At 42.0% G+C, this 21,411-nt stretch overlaps 1 protein-coding gene across 12 annotated transcripts in view; it reads right to left on the bottom strand.

Annotated features, from left to right (window-relative positions):
- The window catches only part of LOC141140434 (uncharacterized), a 358,905-nt gene that overhangs the window by 242,098 nt on the left and 95,396 nt on the right, over window positions 1-21,411 (bottom strand). For 2 of the 12 annotated variants that reach the window (XM_073627611.1, XM_073627617.1), the window contains exon 2: window positions 10,011-10,399. The exons of the other annotated variants lie outside the window; for them this stretch is intronic. The gene's annotated coding sequence lies outside the window, so the exon portion shown is untranslated. The remainder of the gene's footprint in view (window positions 1-10,010; window positions 10,400-21,411) is intronic. 12 annotated transcript variants of the gene reach the window in all.

Raw genomic sequence — 21,411 nt, 5'->3', positions numbered from 1 at the left:
AAGCTGCAAGGCCTCGTCACGGCACCCTGTGTTGCTTGCAGTCCTAACACTACAAATTTATAAGTGTCTCCACAGTGGAAGCACATGCATGGAATGTATAGATGTGGGGCAGGTGAGCCCGAAGGCAGCCCAGGCCCCCTTAAAGGAGCAGGAGCACACTGGACACCTAGCAAGAGCACAATAGCAGCGAAGGTGCCCAGTGTTTCCCTGGACCATATATACGAACACTTCACAGCTCCTTGCTGTGAAGGCCAGTTATAGGTGGGGGCAGTGCCCAGTTTTTTGTTACTAGATACACATCACCCCCTGGTGGGTTCTTACAACAAAAACTGTTGGTAGAATTTTTGGAATTGGTATTGAACTATAACTATTTTGTGTTTAGCTCAAGGTTTTACTGCCAATTGAGGGGAGTAGCTATGGGAGCCCCACATGCCCCCTCCTATGCCCGTTTACATCTGGGATGGTGGAAAAAAAGGAGGCATATACTCACCCGGCATTTGAGGATCACGTCATCCTGCAGGTCTGCTATATTGATGACGTGCTGGTGGTGTGGAGGGGGTCCCCAGAACAATTTGGTATAATTTTGGACCTCAATGACAACAGAAATATCTACCTTACATTTAAATTGGATTCACATTGATTTGAATTTTTAGATCTGTTGATTTTTAAGGAAAATAAAAAAATAGGGACTAAAACTTTCAGGACACCTATGGCTGGTAATACCCTCCTCCATGCCACCAGACATCAGCCGTGGCGCCAAATTGGAGGTATCCCCACAGGACAGTTTGAGAATTCACAGAAACTGCTTGGACACCAAGGACTTCTATAAAGGAAAGTAAAGAGTACAGACAGAGATTCAGGGCACGAGGATACCCCAATTCTGTTATTAGAGAAAGGATGGTAAAGGCACTAAATAAAAGCAAAGAAACTATCCTTGGACTTGAAGTGATGAAAATTCCCCACCTGAATCTAAAAAGAAAGAATTGGAGTAGTAACAACTTATGGGATCCACTGGAACCAACTCAAAACAAATTTTACCAAGCATTAGCATATTCATCTTTTGGACAATAGGCTTAAACAAATATTGGGTCCTCGACCGAACCCAATAGCTAAGCGTGCCTTGACCATAGGAGATGCACTTGTTCAAAGTGAGTATATGAGAACAGAGAAACCTAACGAATTGTCACCACATACCAAACTGGCATGTATCCCTGCGGACACTGCAGTGTGTGTAAATATGTGGTAAAGACGAAATCTGCAAGCGACTCGGAAGGGAAACAAACTTAACAATTACGATCATTTATCAACTGTTCCTCCAGATTCATTGTGTATCAGATTATGTGCCCCTGTGGGAAGATGTATATTGGGGAAAACCAGAAGAGAATTTCACAAGAGAATTGGTGGTGATATACTACAGAGATGTACATGGTGCCTCGATAAAAGATTTTAGGTACATGCCCATTTATAAACTTCAGTTGTCTGAAAGGAGGGGAGACAGGGACAGGATATCATTACAAATGGAAGCAAAAATTGATTTTTTTATTAGACTCGATGTCCCCTAAAGGACTAAATAGTGATTTATCGCTAGAAAGCTTCCTGTAAATGAGACAAATTGCTGTGGCTTTGCTGGCTTGTTCCTGTCCCTTCCTCCATCAACAAGACAACTCAGAGATGGAGTTGGTTTTATGTTTTCTTTTTTTTATCAGGTATCTTGTGTATGTGCTGGCCAGGATCATCATATTATCTTGTTAAAAACAACCTAAAATAACTTCTGATTGATTACTCTGGTATCATGCATTGTAAGGAACGTAACAATTGCTATAGTTATCCTTTGGTTATAGATATACAGAGGTGAATACCTAGGTATGGAAGATAGGCTAGTAAGGTAAAAATGGGAATATGCTCTACTAAATGTCTGACATGGAAGTATTTAAAACTCTAAATAATCGTACACAGTATTAATGTAATTTGAGAACGATCCTTGCTCTCACGGTATGAGGGAATGATCAATAGTCACTAGTAGTGTTTGGTTTAACAAATTGGTTATTTAAATAAGAAAGGAGTAATAGTGGGTGAACCTATGGTGTCCCTGCTCATGCAATAGTATACTTCAGGCTTTTGTGATACAGGTCACTTTAGGAGCAGAAGCCGAAGGGTGGAAGTAAGAGATTGGTATTTAACTCAGTGACAGCATGATGCTTCATACATCCTAAAGAAGTTCCGGGAGCAAAACGAAACGTGGAGACAGACCCCCCCGCTGTACCGCATCGTCTATCTGTAAACAGGACCATATACACAACACCTGCCTGAGCCTGGCATACACAGAGCCATTACAGAAACTGCCTATCTACAGGACATCTCTTACAACATGTGAATTAGCCACAAACGTTTTCCACCCTTTGAGGAATTACTTGGATGCCAGACCTATACTGTAGAGGCTGGACAGTGAGTACCAACGATCCCATTGTGTCTTCATACTGGTCATATTGGCTGTGCAGTGACGGTACCCACATCACTTGGGACCAGTCTAGAAGCACGGGCCGGACCAATGACGCATGTGGGAGTCTCAACTCTCTGACACCGATCACGGCATACCAATATCTATTATGATTGTTTGAATGTCACCTCTGTAATATGTAGTAGAGCCCTTGTTACCCGATGCTGCTTGTCTTTGGATTCTGGCTCCACCCTGTGGCCAGCTGTAGGCCTAATCTTGTGACCTATAAATAGTCACTTCCCCTTCCTGCCCTAGCTCTAGTATAGGTTCCATTTCTTGCTTGTTGGTGTACGATATATTCTATATTGGATATATTAGAAATATATATAAAATTGATGCGCTCTAATCACTGGTTAGTCAGCATAAATCATGTGCAAAAACATTGCAATACGTGCAAAAACCTGTGATCAAAAATAAATAGATAAATTCCTGGTGCTAATATAAACAAATCTTCCACAGTGCACTATAATATTAAAAAACACCTAAGCCACTCTGTTGCATAAATAACCATAATCCGAAAAATAAAATGTAACAAGATCCTAGGCACAACCGCCACAAAATTACATAAAACATAAAATAAAAATAACAAGTCTGTGTTACAAATAGAAAAAACACTCTGGTGTGTGTTACCAATAAGTGCAATCTTGGGGAGAAAATGTTTATGGTGATGGTGAATTGCTCCGTGGTCTACATGCACTTGTGATCGTAGTTAATTCCTTATAAGGGAAATTGATTGATTAGAGTGTTAGATCATTGTTCATGCCTTTTTACCATCCTGCTTCAGTCAGACTCATGTTGATGGTGTGTTAATCATAAGGTTCTTAATACCGACGATTATATGAAAGGCAAGCAGAGACATTCATCATTGCGTAGTGAACTAGGCAAGAGGACACAAGCAAAAACTACTAAGAGATACACTCACTGCGCCCGATCGTATAAAGGCATATAAGAATGCAGATTGCAGTCAGCTGCTGTGGACGAGACTTAGCTCAGCAAACCGCTGCAGTTCAACTCCAAGTGTCAAACTGCACTGAGCATCCTAGGCTCCTCCCATGCGTTGCGTCACTGTCACGTGACTTTCTCAAGGATCTTTTTTACATTTCTTTAGGTTTTATTTGAATTTCTCACTCATTTATCAAACTGCATCCATTTTAGCGCTTGGTTCTTTATTTTACTTTATATTGGATATATTGACTTCTGCTTGTTCCCGACTTCACTTCTTGGATTACTCCTTTGGATTACGCCGATTGTTGTTACCCTGCCTGTTCTCAATGCCGCCATCTGGTTGACCCCCGTGAACTTCCCCTTGGTCCGCTGACTTGGATAGTTTTGGATTGCTCTTTCTTCTGCCTGGTTTCTGACGTTGGCCACTACTAACCGTGAGTTACTTGCTGGTTGTTCCTTAATATAGTCTGTTTGCACTTTATGTTGTGGTCCCTCATTTCTGGCCGCAGGATCTCAACCATCCCTCCACCTGATACTGGGATAAGAAGACTACCGGTCAGGAAACCGGACTGACGGTTGGAATCTCCTGGCAGACCCGACATTATAATAGGGCCAGATGGACCTCAGCAAATTGGTGCAGGCAGTCTCTCTTCAGGGACAACTCCTGGGAGAGCAGGCCAATCGGGTGCAGTCATTGGAGGAGAAATTAGATGCTATCACGGCTATGCTATCCCCTTTGTCTACTGCATGTGGTTCTAGTCCTGCTACATCTAGTAACCAAGAATCTGGGGCTAGGTAACCTGTTGTCGAGTCTAACCCCAGGGTTCTCCCTCTCCTAAGATACCTCTCCCTGAAAAGTATGATGGGTACCCTTTGCACTGCAGGGGATTTCTCACCCACTGCTGGTTACAATTTAGACATTAATTTCCTTGCTAAAGGGTAGAGCTTTGTCCTAGGTGTCACCCCTTTCTTAAGAAAAATTCTCCTATACTTACCGACTACCCCACGTTCATGAAAACCTTTGAGAAAATGTAACGTTCCTGGCAGAGTATCTGCGGCCGAGTCCAGCATTCTCAATTTACATCAGGGTAGACGCACAGTAGCATCTTATGCCATTGAATTCCACACACTAGCGGCAGAGACTACCTGGGATAATTGTGCCCCTAAGGCTACCTTCCGTAGGGGGCTTGCGGAACGCATTAAGGATGAGTTAACTCACCGTGAGGTCCCAGTGGCCCTGGAGGATTTTATCAAATTGTGTATCCTGGTGGACACACGCTTCTCGGAACGCCAGTTAGAGAGAGGGCACAAGAGACAATTTATTCCTCACAGACTTGGTGCTAAATCCAGCCCCATCAATTGACTGGTCCTCTGGTCAAATTTTTGCCTGAAACACCTACTGCCATGTGAACGGTTTCCAAAAGGTAGTACGTGATGATGTGTCCATTCATATGGTGACTACTGACCCCCAATTACCTGAAGCCTATGCCGATTTTTCTGTTGTGTTTTCTGAAAAAGAAGTGGAGGGCCTCCCTCCCCGCCGCCCTTATGACTACGCTATTGTAATTCTTCCCGGTGCTCCCCTACCCAAGGGGAAAACCTATCCTCTCAGCCTGGCGGACACAAAGGCGATGGAAGAGTACATCGAAGACAGTCTAGGGAAGGGTTTCATTCACTCTTCCTCCTCTCCTGTGGGGGCAGGGTTCTTTTTTGTGGAGAAAAAAAAAAAAATGGAGGACTTAGGCCCTGCGTTGACTTCAGAGCTCTATCGTACTGTAATAAAAGAAGAAAAAAAAAAAAGAAGATCGGTATCCTCTCCCTTAAATCATGAACTGTTTGACTGGGTGCAAGGGTCCAGGATCTTTACCAAACTGGACCTTCGTTCGGCTTACAATCTCATTAGAAACAAAGCAGGAGATAAATGGAAGCCAGCTTTTAATACTAGAAGGGAGCATTATGAGTGTCGAGTGATGCCATTTGGTCTTTTCAATGTCTCCACTGTTTTACAGGAGTTGGTGAATGACATTTTCAGGGATCTACTCGACTCTTTTGTTGTTGTCTACTTGGACAATAAACTCATTTACTCTAAAGATATAAAAGCATCATCGTTGCCATGTTCGCACTGTCCTCCAACGTTTAAGAGATCATAGCTTGTACGCCAAACTTTCCAAGTGCTCCTTTGAATTGTCTGAAATACCATTCTTGGGTTATGTTATTTTGTCCGAAGGATTCGAGATGGATTTCAAAAAGCTTAATGCCATCTTACTATGGCCCAAACCCTCCACTTTGAAAGAAGTTCAGCGATTCATTGGTTTCTGTAACCACTATCTTTCAGTTCATCAAGAATTTCTCCAAGATTCTGGCTCCCATCACTGCCCTCACTAAGACAGGGACCAATTGCTCTCAGTGGTCTCCAGAAGCTTTCAGTCACCTAAAGTCCGCCTTCTGCTCCACTCCTGTACTCAGCCATCTGCTCAATTTTTTCTGGAGGTTGATGCCTCCGAAGTAGGTGTCAAAGCAGTGTTATCCCAACGAGAACTGTCTTCCAACAAACTTCATTCAGTCGCCTTCTTCTCCAAGAAATTCTCTGTCGCAGAACAAAACTACGACATAGGGAATAGGGAGCTTTTGGCTATAAAGCTAGCATTCTCTGAATGGAGACACTTATTAGAAGGTATGGAACTTCCTGTTGTGGTTCAGACTGAACATAAAAACTTGACTTACTTGGAGAAAGCTCAGAAGATTAAAATTCCAGACAAGCCCGCTGGGCACTTTTCTTCTCTCGGTTTAACTTTGTGGTAATGTACATTCCGTGCACTAACACCAAGGCGGATGTACTTGCAGATTGTGAGAATCTGCAAGTACATCCGGATCATATTGTTCCTCCTGAACAAATGATTGCTCAACTGGATACGATCCTACAAATGAACTTGTTGGCTGCACAATCTCACGCACCTTCTAATCATGTAGTTCTGTCTAATACTTTGTTCCCCAAGAACTATGTAAAGTAGTTTTGCAATGGGCCCATGGGCAGAAAGCATCCAGGCATCCCGGTATCAAACAAACCTTCTTACGCTTGAAATCCCTGGTTTGGTGGCCTACCCTAAAGGAGGGATGCGATAGCCTTTGTTAGAGCTTGTACAGTTTGTGAGGCCATCAAAATGCCTCCATCTGTTCCACAAGGTCTACTACAACCGTTACTTGTTCCTTGTGCTCCCTGGACTCATATTAGCATGGATTTTATTGTGAACTTGCCCACCTCCAGTGGGAATACCATCATCTGGGTTGTAGTAGACCTATTTCCAAAGTTAACCCACTTCATTTCCATGCCTACACTACCTTCTGCCCCTAGCTTGGCTCTATCCTTTATTAAAAATGTCATTAGTTTACACGGTATTCCTGTCAATATTGTTAGCGACAGAGGTCCTCAAATCATGTCTTCGTTCTGGAAGGCTGTTTGCAAACATCTGGGGATCAAGAATCCCCTGTCTTCTGTATACCACCCCCAATCTAATGGCCAGATGGAGAGGGTCCATCAAGATTCGGAGATCTAAGGGCCTATGTTAATGCTGAACATGACAACTGGTTCGAGATGTTACCTCTAGCTGAATTAGCGTACAATTCGCTATGGCACTCCTCTTTAAAATGTTCTCCTTTCCAAGCTGCCTTTGGGTATCAACCCAGGGTTTTTCCCTTTCAACCTTCGCTGGTAGCTGTACCTGCGGCAGCCAACATGGTGTCCAGATTAACTAAGCACAGGAAAGACAGAAGAAAGGTGCTGCTTCAGTCTGTATACCAATACAAGTGGTGTGCGGATCGTCACAGAAGACCTGCACCCCACTATTGTTTCAATCAGCTGGTATGGTTCTCCACCAAGAACATCAAACTGCAACAACCCTCTCCCAAATTAGGCCCTAGATTTATTGGACCGTTTCGTATTCTTTGTCAAGTTAACCCGGTGGTTTATAAACTACGCTTGCCCCCTCACCTTCGAATCCCCAATACGTTTCACGTATCCTTACTGAAACCCTTTTACAAGAATACGTTCTTTTTACCCTCTAGACGTCCTTCTCGGTGGATGACCATCAGGAATATGAAATTAGTAAAATACTGGATTCCCAAAGTAAGGGTAGACAACTACTGTATCTGGTGGACTGGAAAGGCTACTCTATTGCAGAGAGGACTTGGTGTCTGCTCGTGATGTTCACGCCCCATGGCTGGTCAAGTCATTCCACGATAGGCATCCATCCAAACCCAAATAGGCAGGGGGGCATCTTTGTGTGGGAGGTACTGTCACACTTGACCAGGAATCGATCCTACTGCCTGAGCCACTGGGGAACTTGTTTCAGGGTAGAGGCCTTGTTACCCGATGCTGCTTGTCTTTGGATTCTGGCTCCACCCTGTGGCCAGCTGCAGGCAGTCACCTAATCTTGTGACCTATAAATAGTTACTTCCCCTTCCTGTCCTTGACCTAGTATAGGTCCCATTTCTTACTTTTTGGTGTATGATATATTGTATTTCTGGTTACTGACTTCTGCTTGTTCCCGACTTCGTTTGGATTACGCCGATTGTTGTTGCCGACCCTGCCTGTTTTTGAAGCCGCCTTCTGGTTGACCCCCGTGGACTTCCGCCTTGGTCTGCTGACTTGGATCGTTTGGATTGCCTTTTCTTCTGCCTGGTTCTGGACTTCGGTCTCTACCAATTAAGTTACTTGCTGGTTGTTCCTTGATATAGTCTGTTTGCACTTTATGTTGTGGTCCCTTATTTCTGGCTGCAGGATCAAAACCGTCCCTCCACCTGATACTGGGATAAGAAGACTACCGGTCAGGAAACCGGAGTGATGGTTGGAATCTCCTGACAAAAACAGGGTCCCTGTGGGCTACACGGCTCCATGACCCAGATGGGCTGTAGGTCCACATAGCGTGCAGGTACTTTTTGCAGGGTCCATCAGGGGGGTCTTTTTAGGGTAGCCATTGTCTCAGCTCCAGGTGGAAGGGCCACACCCTCATGGAAAGAAAGGGATTTAGGGGTTTGGGCATGGGAGGTTACAAAGTGGGAATGTGTTGGTGAGGATTGGAGAGGGTTTTTAGAGAGGAGCGACACTGGAGTTTTTGATGCCGTTTCACCTATGTGCATATGTTCAATAAATTATGAGGTAGTAGCTCTTGGGCGTCTATACACTAATTTTTTGTTGTATCCGATTTATGTGAATAAACCCTCTCTTTATTATTGGGTCGCATCCCTCGATTAATTGGAACTTGGTTGGGCTCCCATTACCATAGAATTTTTGTATAGAGACCAAAGCTACAAGGAGAACCATTTTCAGGGTATAGAGCAGTCTTCCAGAGTTTCAAAGGGGTCTTTAGTGGACTTCACTGTCTGGGGAATGTCCACCATCGTGGACAAAACTCTGTTCGGCCATCCCAAACAGACATGAAGTTTTTAACATGCCTCATGTGGAACTGGGCCCACTGAACTCCAGGGATGGCTGCAGTCATCAGACCCAGAACTCTCATAAGGTTTCTTACCGAGGAGAGATGACTTAAGGTGATATCGAACACCGCCGACGTAAGTTTCTGAATGTTTCCTTCCGTGAGATCTTCGTCTCTGCTGAATCGGTCACTTTTTGGGAAGGCTGAAGGTGAGATTTTTCTATGTTTATTAGCCACCACAGTTTTTGAAGATGTTGGATTTTCAGGTCTAGACGCTACTGTACCTCTGCCTCTGAATCTGTGAACAGCAATAGGTTGTCTAAGTAAGGGATGATCCAAGCACCTGCAGACCTTAGACTCTGCAAAGCCTCTGCCAATACCTTGGTGAAGATCTGAGGTGCAGGAGCTAGATCGAACGGGAGAGCGTTGCATTGAAAAAACAGCATCTTCTCCAGACCTCACACTGCAAATCTGAGAAACTGTGAGTGGACAAGAAAAAAAGCCACCAAATCCTGTCCTACCACCTCTGCTCTCTGTATGGTGAATAGTAACCTAATGCTAGCTGCCACTTTAAAAATTATATATGGAAAACCTGAATCACCCCTAAGGACAGGACACAAAGAGATGAAGAGTGGCGCTATCCCCCTAAAGTGGGCTTGAGGTAAGTAATCACACCCCCTCTAATACACATGTGTATTGCACTAGCAATTGATGCTTATTTGTATGGTCATTATCACTGACCTTATAAGTTTTTTCAGCACTTTGAGTGTATGTTTTGTTTATATATATTTTTATATATCTTTTTTTATCACTGTTCACACTGTGATTCAAGATTTTTTTCACTGTATTAGAGGGGGTGTGATTACTTACCTCAAGCCCACTTTAGGGGGATAGCGCCACTCTTCATCTCTTTGTGTCCTGTCCTTAGGGGTGATTCAGGTTTTCCAAATCTGAGAAACTTACTAGATTTTTGAACTAATGGGATGTGGAGGTATGCATTCCTCAGATCCAATGACACCATAAGAGCACCCAGCATTAGAAGTTCTCTTGTGGAGTATATATCGATTCCATTTTGAACTGCTTGTACCTTATGAAGGCATTAACTTGTTTCAGATTTAAAATTAGTCGAAATTTACCAGAAGGTTTTAGCCTTAAGAATAGAAGTCACCCATTTCTTGACCTGGGGGAATGGGGCTTATCACCCTCTGATTTAGCACGCCCTGGAGTTGAGATGTCATAGCTGATGCTTTCGTCTTGATCTTTGGAAGAGACGTTACCAGAAGCCTTCCTGGGGGTCTGCCATTGAATTCTACCCTGTACTCCAAGGCAATGAGGTCTAGGATAAAGTTGTTGGTAATGGACTGCCACTGTGCGAGGAAGGACCCCAGTCTTTCCCCTCCTTGCAAGCCGAACCACTTTTTCTTGGATTGGGCGGGACTGAAAAGAAACCCTTTCTTTCTGCCCTGTGTTGTACTGCCATGCTTTCTTCTGATCTTGCTTGCCAGCGTCTTTGCTCTTTGGACATCTAAAGGGGAGAAAATTCTTGTTAAATTGTGGTTTATTTGGGATGGGAAATCCTTTCTTTTTGTCCGCTGACCTCTCCAAAACTGATCCCAAATCTTTACCAAACAAAAGCTCCCCCCGATAATGGAAGTGCACATAAATTGAATTTTGAGGCTGTGTTGCCGTTCCATGATTTTAACCAGATCATTCATTAAAAAGAGCCGTAGATCTTGCCGCATATTTTAACGATTCGGTGGAGGTATCAGCAATACACACCACTGCCTTGTTAAGAGTGGGTAAAACATTTAAAATTGCTTCCCTAGGAGTATCGTTTCCCAAAAAGTGAACACAGCTGCTTTATCCACAGATCCAAATTTCTAGCCAAGCATGAAGAGGCTAAAGCCGGGTTAAATTTTAGAGGCTTCCCATGCACATCTTAGATAACCATAAGCCTCTCTGTCTATAGGATCCTTTAATGAGCCAGCCTCTTCAAAAGGACAAATTCTGACCTTTTGGAAACCTTGCATAATGAGGCATCCAGTTTTGGGCATTTATCCCACAGACTAGTGTCTTCCTTCTTAACCCCTTCGTGCCTAAGGGTAAAACAAATTTTGCAACTTTGACATGTAAAACCATACATATCATCACAATTACTTTGAGCATCCAGGTGGATTATACCACAGAGAGAGAAACGGACAATGTATCTCTCTCCTCCATTCACAGAGAGAGAAAACAGAGGGGGGGGGGGGGGCATTGGAACTTAACACAAATGCAAGTCTGGATTTTTTTTACCGATTACCAACATAAAGAGGAGTTTCTACACTGGCCACCCATGTAATGGGGATTTTCACCGACCGCTAATGTAATGGAGATTTTCACTGACCACTAATGCAATATGAGCATTCACAGTAACCACCAAAGTAAGGAGGGATTTACACTGACCACCAATGTAAGGGGGACCTTTACACTGGCCACTAGTGTGAATGAAAGGATTGTACACCAAGCCTCAATGTAATGAGAAGATTTAGACTGACCACCAATGGGACTGAGAAATATAGCCTGTGTTCACATTTGTGTGTGTTGGGAATGCATGCAAAATCGCATTCCTGACAGCACAGAAATGTGCTGCCCTTTAGCAGATACACAGCAGTACCATTAAATGTGAACGACACCCTCACTCATCTGCTGAGATGTGTGTATTCACATGCACCAAAATCCAGGGTGCTGTGTCACCATGTTATCTTGAAAAAGGGTTCCACCTCCAATTTGCTTACCTTTGCAGAACAGACTGATATTAGGCTTAATGATCACAGTTGTAAGCAGTATTTTCCAGCAAGCCCCTTTACCTTCCCAGTGGGCAGCATTCAGCAGAAGTGATGGTGAATATGACCTCAGGGGGGCATGAGATATATATATATAAAAAAGCCGCCTCTATATACATATAAATGCCGCCCTTCCACGGCTTTTTACATATTAAAAAAAGGTTCCAAAAATGGAACTTCTGCTTTTCAGATTCCTCCCCCCTCCAGTGTCACATTTGGCACCTTTCAGGGGGGAGAACACACCTGCATAATCCAGGTATTTGCTCGCACTTCCGGGCATAGACCGCCGCAGTATCCGTGGCCATGTCCAGCCCCTCCTCCGCCCCCCCGCTGTCGTCTAGGAGACACACGGGTCCCAGAAGAAAGCAGGGACCAGAGAGATTGCGCATGCGCAGTATAGGGAACCAGGCTGTGAAGCCGCAAGGCTTCACTTCCTGATTCCCTTACCGAAGATGCCGGTGCCTCCACCCGGGAGCCGAGGAACAGATCGGCTTTGGGTGAGGACATCGCGGGCGCCCTGGGCAGGTAAGTGTCCATATATTAAAAGTCAGCAGCTGCAGTATTTGTAGCTGCTGACTTAATTTTTTTTTTCGGTGGAACTCCGCTTTAACCCAGGAAGATTTGGCTGCTCAATGATCAGGCCATTTTTTGCGATACGGCACTGCGGCACTTTAACTGACAATTACGTGGCCATGTGATGCTGTACCCAAACAAAATTTACTTTCTTTTTTTCCCCACAAATAGAGCTTTCTTTTGGTGGCATTTGATCACCTCTTCGGTTTTTATTTTTTGCGCCATAAACAAAAGAAGAGCGACAATTTTGAAAAAATAAACCCCACAATATCTTTTATTTTTTGCTATAATAAATATCCCATATTTTTCTTAAAAAAAAAAATTTTCCCCTCAGTTCAGCCGATATGTATTCTTCTACATATTTTTGGTAAAAAAATCGCAATAAGCGTATATGGATCGGTTTGTGCAAAAGTTATAGTGTCTACAAAATAGGGGATAGATTTATGGCATTTTTTTTTTTTTTTATACTAGTAATGTCGGCGATCTGTGATTTTTAATCGTTACTACGATATTGCGGTGGACAAATTGGGCACTATTGACACATTTTTGGGACCGTTGACAATTATACAGTGATCAGTGCTATAAAAATGCACTGATTACTGTATAAATGTCACTGGCAGGGAAGGGGTTAACACTAAGGGGCGATCAAGGGGTTAATTGTATTCCCTAGTGTGTGTTCTAACTGATGGGGGGAGGGGACTGTCTAGGAGGAGAGAGAGAGAGAGATCGGTGTTCATATATAGTATGAACACACGATCTCTCTCTCCTCTCCCCTGATAGAACCGGGATCTGTGTGTTTACATTTGTCCCCTGTTTACATTTGTCATGAGCGATCGCGGGTGCCCGGCGGTCATCGCGCCCGCCGGGCACTCGCATCTGCTTCTGGCACACGCTGCGTCGTTTTGCCCAGCCGTGCCATTTTACTGCGGCAGCTGGTCGGCAACCAGTTAATGCCGCCACTATTTACATATCAATGCAGGTTGTTTACATGTAAAACGTCTGCAGATGAGTCATCTGTACACGACACTAGGACAGAACTGGGCAGCATTAGTAACAGAACTTCACACAGATATCGGGACATGGCACAGGACTAAAACTTCAAGGGACAAGGGAATATAAACTGTCAAGTATGAGCAGCTGCTTTGGGTCCCACAATGATGGGGCCCAGGGCCGCTGCCCCTTTTGCCCTGCCTGAAAGATGGCTCTGGGGAAGAGGATTTGAAATTGAGGAGAAGCCTGAAAGACTGGACGGACTGCGTCATTTCCTTTTTCATGTTCTTCAGTAAACCTTTGAAGAAAGAGCCTGCTTCTTTTTTGAAAAGACTGTCCAGGCAGTCTTGGCAAAGACTTTTCTTCCAGCTGGAAAATAACTTCTTTTTATAAAACTATGGAAATGTGGCGCTCGCAAATGTTGTTAAACATGTGTGACCAAGTATAGATGAGTACAAATGTGAATATACAAAGCAAAAAACGTGTAAATAATGTCCAAATAAATGTGCTGAATGTTCTAATCCGCAATGGGAAAAAAACTTTTGAAGTGCAATGGACCACAGACGCTCCAGGACTTTTGAGCTGCAGAAACGCCAACCCCACGTGTCCCCACTCACCAAATGGCGAGGACCCCCAGCTTTGCAGTCTGGGGGTCACTTCAGGCTTATGTGATGGTATCCAGAGAAGCTCAGGAGTGGTGTTGTGCACATCAGATCAAAGGATTTCTTGTTGGAATTTCTCAGCAGAATCACCAGGCACCAAAAAAATGAAACTAATAGTGAAAAGTACCTTTTGAAAAGGGATTTGTTCCATATACAAATGGGTACTTACAAAATGGTTGATAAAAACAGGCATGTAAAGGGATTAGAGATGATCTGGACGCTGCTCACGGCGTGCGTTCCAGAAAAACCAGGAAGTGCGTTCCAAGGAGCAGGAAATGACATCAGTGCCACCGGAAATACGTCGACATGTTTCGCCAGCCTACATTGCTTTATCAAAGACCTAATTCCCGGCCCACTCGACCATCTTAAATAGAGGAAAGGAGGAAACAACCGCCACACAGAGGACTAATCACCATCCACATGGGAACCATGCTGATGATGAAATTAAAAAAGGTCACTCCCACAGGCAGAGCACAGCCGCTGGGAGAGACCAAAAAAGTGCAAATGGCAATCTGCAAAAACGATTCCAAGGACTAAAGACGTCAGTTCCGGCTAAGCCATGGAACTCACTGGGAATACATTTACATGCACAATGAAATTTTTATACATACAAGCTGAAAAATGAAATATAAAAGGAAAAATATTGGAAATGAAAATGAAATAAAAATAAATAAATAAAATATAAAAATATAACTGAAAATGCAAATAAAGAAAAAAAGAGAAATATAGAAAAAAAGAATAAAAATGATAATGAATAAATAAAAATAAAAATAGAAAGAAAAAAGAAAAATACAATGGATAAAAAGCACTACATTGTTCTAAAAATTCGTCAGGAAACAGTTTCAATGTTTAACCCTCAGGGGCTCATCGTTTTTAAACGATGGATCCACTGGGTCTCATTACGAGAAATAGCTTGCTTGAGATTACCTCCTCTCCAATGCCCCTCAACTCTGTCAATGCCACAGAAGGTGAGGCCACTGGGGTCCCTAACCTGAACTAGTCTGAAATGATTGGATAAACTGTGGTGTTTGTAACCTTTTTTAATCCTATTAACATGCTCGCGTAATCTCACTCCCAACACTCTGGTGGTCCTACCTACATATTGTAACCCACATGGGCAGGACAATAGGTAGGTAACGTGGGCAGTGCCACATGTAATACATTTTTTAATTTTATAGGATTGACCAGTGGAGTGTGCTGTAAACTCAGTTGTTTTCCTCACCCTGTGTTTAGATGTCCTGCACATAACACATCTCCCACAACTGAAAAAACCCACCAGGTCCAAAAAAGTGCATAGTTTTTTCGGGGGGGGTCAACAACATTGGGTGCCAGCTTGAGTCGTAGCGTAGAAGGCTTGGTGTAAATGAACTGTGGTCTACTGGGTAAAACACTGGCTAAATCGTCATCTTTCAATAGAAGATGCCAATGCTTACGAACAATATGTTCCACTTGTTTATATTGGCGGGCAGAACCTGACATAAAAGCAAAACCAAAATCTCTTTTGGCAACTTCCTTCTTTTTAAACAAATCGTCCCTATTCATACCCCTTACCAAGGATAGGGTTTTCTTTAGCTCACACGGTGTATAACATTTTTACAAGAATCTCTCATACAGAACTGGCGCTTGTAGGTCAAAATCCTCGATTCTTGCACAATAGCGTCTGACTCTTAAAAATTGGCTTTTAGGAATGGAACTAAGCCAATGAGGGTGATGGCAGCTCCCAAGGGGGATGTAACCATTTCTGTCCATTTCCTTAAAATAGGTTTTAGTGGGCAGTGTATGGTTATCCTTAAAAATAACTAGATCAATAAAATTGATGCAATGAATGTTGGAAGTTGCCGAGAATGATACCCCATACCTATTCTCACCAATTTTCGACAAAAACTGAGAAAAATACTCTTTTGATCCTGCCCAAATAATGATGATATTGTCTATATGGCGCTTGTAAAACTTAAGTTGAGGAATGTTCACACCAAAGATGGCATCCTTCTCCCAGAAACTCATAAATACATTTGCCACTGAGGGGGCATATTTAGCCCCCATTGCCACACCCTTCTTCTGTCTAAAGAATTGCTTATCATGCCAGAAGAAGTTGTGGCTCATGGCTAAATCTAGGGCATGGACAAGAAAATTATTTTGTTTGTTTTTCATTTTGGTATTGTTTAGGGCCCAAGCCACAGCTTCTACTGCATATAAATATTAAGTACTAAAGAACTGATATGATTAAAACCTAAGATGAATTTTAAAAAGTACCTAAATGAAGACAGCTGCAACCAATATAAGTGCTCCCGCACTGTAAAAATTAGGTGAAAAAACGTAAACAATTAAATGTGAACAATTGGTGCACTACTATCAGACCCAAATTAAATGCACAGTGCTGTTTAAATAAATGAATAGATATAAATACGTGCAATGTGAAAATAGATGAATACAATGTGTTAAATAGACACCTCCATGCATGAATTAAAAATGCAAAAAAATATGTGTGGTAACCTCCAAATGTGTCAAATACAATAAAAACACACTGCCTTGGATCTTAATATGCACTTCCAAATAAACTTGGCACAAGAAATCTATGTAGGAAATCTCTATATACTGCACATACATCTGCCGATCAATTGTTTCAATCAGTGGATTAGGTAGTAAGAAGAACCTCCACCCTTCAGGTGTCTTGTTCGCTCCTAGAATGTCTTTTTCTCAATCCACAGTATCTGGTGGCTGTTGCTATTTTCCCAGGATACCGATCTCAAATGAGAAAAAGGAAACAAAACACATCGCGCAACACTGTATACAGCAAACTGTTTTTGTAAGTATCAACAGATCCACTCACATGTATCCAGCTTCAACTGAGCGTGTGTTAACAGTCAGGCTTGTAGGCTCACAAACATACTCCTCCTCACTTCACCTTTTATATCTATTAATTTATTTAAACAGCACTGTGCATTTATTTAGGTCTGATAGTAGCGCACCAATTGTTCACATTTAAATTGTTTACATTTTTTCAGCTTCTACTGCATGCCTTTACTGGGCTTCGTCACAACCCAGGGGAGGCCCACCCTCAAGAGCACAAAGAGGTCACCCTTGTGGTAATTTTAGGGGGGATTTTCACAAGAGGGGGTGGTTATACACCATGTGAGCTAAACAAAACCCTGTCTTTGGTAAGGGGTATGAACAGGGACGATTTGTTTAAAAAGAAGGAAGTTGCAAAAAGAGATTTTAGTATTGCTTTTATGTCAGGTTTTACCCGCCAATATTAACAAGTGGAACATATTTTTCGTAAGCATTGGTATCTTCTATTGAAAGATGACGATTTAGCCACTGTTTTACCCAGTAGACCACAGTTCATTTACACCAGGCCTTCTACGCTACGACTCAAGCTGGCACCCAATGTTGTTGACCCCCCGAAAAAGCTATGCACTTTTTTGGACCAGGTGGGTTTTCTCAGTTGTGGGAGATGTGTTATGTGTAGGACATCTAAACACAGGGTGGGGAAAACAACTGAGTTTACAGCACACTCCACTGGTCAATCCTATAAAATTAAAAAATGTATTACATGTGGCACTACCCACGTTACCTACCTATTGTCCTGCCCATGTGGGTTACAATATGTAGGCAGGACCACCAGAGCATTGGGAGTGAGATTACGCGAGCATGTTAATAGGCTTAGAAAAGGTTACAAACACCACAGTTTATCCAATCATTTCAGACTAGTTCACGGTAGGGACCCCAGTAGCCTCACCTTTTGTGGCATTGACAGAGTTGAGGGGCAGTGGAGAGGAGGTAACCTCAAGCGAGCTATTCCTCATAATGAGACCCAGTGGATCCATCGTTTAAAAACAATGAGCCCCCGAGAGTTAAACGTTTAATTGGATCTGAACTGTTTCCTGTCGGCCGGCTTTTTTCGATATGCTTGCTATTACCATGTTCCTGTAAGTGCAACTTTAATTTTATATATTTAATAAAACGCTGGTTTTATACTATGTGGAGCACTTTGTTTTTTGCATGGTGATATTTCCTTATTTGCGGAGGCTGGTGGGAGAGAGTCCCTGGACGCTGAGTGCCTGCCTAAAGATCCCTGGCTGGGGTTGCAGCCATCCGCCCCCTGGGTCTCCTGTAATTAAGAGACCATCTCCATCTGGTAAGAGGCAGACATTTTTTTCAAGAGGTGGAGGTCTTTCTACGCACTCTACTTTTCACCACAGCAAGATTCTGTTTTATTATTCACAGAGCACTTGGAGACAAGCCATTTTTGTGTAATTTAATTTAACACGGATGGACTTTTAACATTATTGCTGAGCCACGGATTTTTTTTGGGAATATTGTTATTATTATTTTTTTCCTTACGTATCACGCTATACCTTTTTTTTATAGATTTGTCACAATATTTTTCTTCCAAGTTATTGGAGATATTCACTTGTTATTGATTTGGTTTTTAATATTGCGTTTTTTCACATGGACATAGTCATTGCTTTCTGTGTCCCACCTAACTAATAGCTTGTAGTTTGGTTTAACCTCAAAGTGTCTATTTGTATTGCTCAGCACTCTTATAATATTCATTTATAATATTCATTTATTCAGTTATTATCATTTATCCCCGTATTTTTATGAGGCTTTTTTAGGCATTTGCCAGTTGTCATTTTGTAGCGCGACTTATTGATATATCGAATTTGTAGAACAATATAGTGCTTTTTATCCATTGTATTTTTCTTTTTTCTTTGTATTTTTATTATTTAATTTATTTTTTATTTTCATTTTTATTCTTATTTTTGTTCTTATTTATTTTTATTTTTATAATTTTTTTCTATTTTTTTCTGTATTTGCATTTTTCAGTTATATTTTTTTATTTATTTTTATTCTTACTTTTTATTTAATTTTCATTTCCAATATTAGTTTTTCCTTTTATATTTCATTTTTTGGCTTGTATGTATATTAATTTAATTGTGCATGTAAATGTATTCCCAGTGAGCTCCATGGCTTAGCCGGAACTGACGTCTTTAGTCCTTGGAATCGTTTTTGCTGATTGCAATTTGCACATTTTGGTCTCTCCCAGCGGCTGTGCTCTGCCTGTGGGAGTGACCTTGTTTCATTTCATCATCAGCATGGTTCCCATGTGGATGGTGATTAGTCCTCTGTGTGGGGGATGTTTCCTCTTTTCCTCTATTTAGGACGGTCGAGTGGGCCGGGAATTAGGTCTTTGATAACGCCCTGTAGGTTGGCGAAATATGTCGACGTATTTCTGGTGGCACTGACGTCATTTCCTGCTCCTTGGAACTCACGCCGTGAGCAGCGTCCGGATCCATCTCTAATCCCTTTACATACCTGTTTTTATCAACCATTTTGTAAGTACCCATTTGTATATGGAATAAATCCCTTTTCAAACGGTACTCTTCACTATTAGTTTCATTTTTTTATCCTTTTTTGGTACCTGGTGATTCTGCTGAGAAATTCCAACAAGAAATCCTTTGATCTGATGTGCACAACACCACTCCTGAGCTTCTCTGGATACCATCACATAAGCCTGAAGTGACCCTCAGACTGTAAAGCTGGGGGTCACTTCATTTGGTGAGTGGGGACACATGTGGGGGTGGCGTTACTGGACCTCAAAAGTCCTGGAGCGTCTGTGGTCCATTGCACTTCAAAAGTTTTTTTTCCCATTGCGGATTAGAACGTTCAGCACATTTATTTGGACTTTATTTACATGTTTTTTGCTTTGTATATTCACATTTGTACTCATCTACACTTGGTAACACATGTTTAACAACATTTACGAGCGCCACATTTCCATAATTTTACATTTCTAGTGAGTAGCACTTTGTATGCGTCAGCTGCTTTAGTTTTCTTTTTCACTGTTTTTTCACCATTTAGCGCGAGTTTAAATTTTATATTATTCACTAACTTCTTTTTATAGGCTGAACATCTGCTCTTCTTTTTCTTTTGATCCTGTCCCTTGTCCTAACAGGAGAGGGAAAAAAAATAGGATTTTTGTATCAGTTTACCTGTAAAATCCTTTTCTTTTGAAGTACATCACGGGACCCAGAGCCATTGTAATCACTATGTGGGTTATAGGCCACCTTTAGGTGCTGGACACTGGCACGCCCTAAACAGGAAGTTGCCTCCCTATATAACCCCTCCCATACCGGGAGTGCCTCAGTTTTGTAGCAAAACAATACACGTGTATACTAGAAAGAGGGGCGGGACCTCTGTGTCCCGTGATGTACAAAAGAAAAGGATTTTACAGGTAAAAATCCTATTTTCTTTAATCGTACATCACGGGACACAGAGCCATAGTAATCACTATGTGGCATGTCCCATAGCAATGCCAACTGAGTGGAGGGAGACACAACAGAATTAGGGCAACATGAGACTAAAGGAGTTATAATGCTGCCTGCAGCACACTAAGCCCAAAGGCGATATCCTCATGCCTTTTTACATCCACCGGATAGAATCTGGTAAATGTATGGCCTGAAGACCGAGTTGCAGCCTTGCAGATTTGAGCCATGGAGACTTTGTGATGCACTGCCCACAGAGCACTAACAGCCCTAGAAGAGTGTGTTTTGATTTGAGAGGGTGGAATCCACCTCTTTAAACCATAATCTTTAACGATTACTTGTCGAATCCATTTAGAAATAGTAGATTTCAATACTGCCTGTCCTCTTTTAGGACCTTCAGGTAATATGAACAAAACATCCGTTTTCCGGATCAGTTGCCTTTAACCACTTGACCACTGGGCACTTAAACCCCCTTAATAACAGACCAATTTTCAGCTTTCAGTGCTCTCACATTTTGAATGACAATTACTCAGTCATGCAACACTGTACCTCTATGAAATTGTTGTCCCTTTTTTCACACAAATAGAGCTTTCTTTTGATGGTATTTAATCACTGCTGGGTTCTTTATTTTTTGCTCTATAAAAGAAAAAAGACTGAAAATTCTGTAAAAAAAATGCATTTTTCTTTGTTTCTGTTATAAAATTTTGCAAATTAGTAATTTTTCTTCATATATTTTGGCCAAATTTTATACCACTACATATCTTTGGTAAAAATAACCCAAATCGGTGTATATTATTTAGTCTTTGTGAAAGTTATAGAGTCCAGAAGCTATGGTGCCAATCTCTGAAAATTGATCACACCTGAAGTACTGACGGCCTATCTAATTTCTTGAGACCCTAACAAGCCAGGAAAGTACAAATACCCCCCAAATGACCCCTTTTTTGAAAGTAGACATTCCAAGGTGTTTAGTTAGAGGCATGGTGAGTTTTTTGAAGTTGTAATTTTTTCCCACAATTCTTTGCAAAATCAAGATTTAATTATTCTTTTTTTTTCACAAAATTGTTATATTAGCAGGTTATTTCTCACACACAGCATATGCATACCACAAATTACACCCCAAAACACATTCTACTACTCCTCCTGAGTACGGCGATTCCACATGTGTGAGACTTACACAGTGTGGCCACATACAGAGGTCCAACATGCAGGCAGCGCCAT

The sequence above is a fragment of the Aquarana catesbeiana genome, linkage group LG04, assembly GCF_042186555.1.
Source record: "Aquarana catesbeiana isolate 2022-GZ linkage group LG04, ASM4218655v1, whole genome shotgun sequence".
Lineage (NCBI taxonomy): Eukaryota > Metazoa > Chordata > Amphibia > Anura > Ranidae > Aquarana > Aquarana catesbeiana.
Note: the sequence above shows the minus strand (reverse complement) of the source record. Positions and strands in the feature narration are given on the sequence as shown.